Raw genomic sequence first — 1,484 nt, forward strand, 5'->3', positions numbered from 1 at the left:
GACTGCAGCAGGCCTGTGGCACTTGCTGGTCGAAATCTCTTCCACCTTCCTGATCTGGTTTTTCAGCTGTGTGGCTCATTACAACTTAGATAGCATTGAGAAGCCTGAGAATCCCAGGACACTTTAAAAAAATTAAATAATCATTTTATTAGGGGATCAAACAACTCATCACAATCCGTACATATGTCATTTGTGCCCAGCACATTAGTACATATGTTGACTTCATCATCTCACAACACCCGCTTTCCACTTGATCCCTTGGTGTCAGCTCATTTTTCCCCTCCCTCCTCGCTCCCCCCTCCCCCTGAACCCTTGATAATTTATAAATTATTATTATTTTATCATTTAATGTGCTTATGTAGAACCTGTACATGAGGCAATTGTTCCCACAGAACAAGGAAATATTGAGTGATTTAAAATGAGGAAAGGTGTGCTTTGGAGTAGTATTCTTTCACCATATTTATTCCATCTGTATGCTTAGTAAATAATCCGAGAAGCTGGATTATATGGTGGAAGACTTATTAACGACCTGCAAGATTCAGATGACACAACCTTGATTGCTGAAAGGTAGGAGGACTTGAAGCACTTGCTAATGAAGATCAAGGACTGCAGCCTTTGATATGGATTACAACTCAATGTAAACAAAACCCAAATTCTCATAACTAGACCAATGTGCAACAGCATGATAAACAGAGAAGAACTTGTCAAGGATTTCTTCATCCTAAGGTCTAAAATCAGTACTCAAGGAAGCAGCGGTCACGAAATCAAATGACCAATTTCATTGGGTAAATCTGCTGCGCAAGATCTCTTTATAGTGCCCTGTCCATTTTAAGATTAAAGTGTGCCTGACTCAAGCCAATTGTCTCATATGCACAGGAAATTTGGACACTGGACAACCAAAGAAGAATGGATGCATTTGAACGATGGTGCTGTTGAAGATTATTGAGAGTACCAATAATTATTAACAATAAAAGATTATTGAGAGTACCAATCTGTCTTGCGAAAAATACAGCCAGAATGCTCTGGTCACAGACAGCATTGTACTTCAAGATAGATCTTGAAATGCTCTTTTTGATTACGAATGTGACACCATTCCGCTTGCATGTGTCATCAGAGCATAGTATGACACTAGATCACAGTATCCCGTAGGAAGGCGGGGGTGGGGGGAGCGAACCAAGGCATCCATTGCTTGGCGCTCGGCTTAGCCAGGCTGGGGGCATGTGAATAGGCCATCTGCCTCGCCGCTGGCCGCAGAACGTGAGCCCAGGGGTCACGCACTCTGCGCGAGGAGGTGAGGACCGAAGTGGCTGCGAGGTTCGGCGGGAGGTGGGGCGTGAACTCGCCACACCGGAGCCAGCGCCGAGGTGGGGCCTGATCCTGTGGGCGGTGGTGGGCCAGGGAAACCTCTGTGGGGTCGGGATAGGGGCGCGCTCAGTCGTTGGAAGGCCGCCTGGGACGGAGGCGTCGCCTCACTCCTAGGCCGC

General features: G+C 46.2%; 1 protein-coding gene across 2 annotated transcripts in view; it reads left to right on the top strand.

Moving 5' to 3' along the window:
• The first annotated feature begins 1,298 nt into the window (after positions 1–1,298).
• Positions 1,299–1,484, top strand: part of HFM1 (helicase for meiosis 1) — a 136,376-nt gene continuing 136,190 nt past the window's right edge. For both annotated transcript variants that reach the window (XM_045291920.1, XM_045291921.1), the window contains exon 1: positions 1,299–1,364. The gene's annotated coding sequence lies outside the window, so the exon portion shown is untranslated. The remainder of the gene's footprint in view (positions 1,365–1,484) is intronic.

Source organism: Echinops telfairi, unplaced genomic scaffold, assembly GCF_000313985.2.
Source record: "Echinops telfairi isolate 266 unplaced genomic scaffold, ASM31398v2 ScPeMD7_443;HRSCAF=831, whole genome shotgun sequence".
NCBI lineage: Eukaryota > Metazoa > Chordata > Mammalia > Afrosoricida > Tenrecidae > Echinops > Echinops telfairi.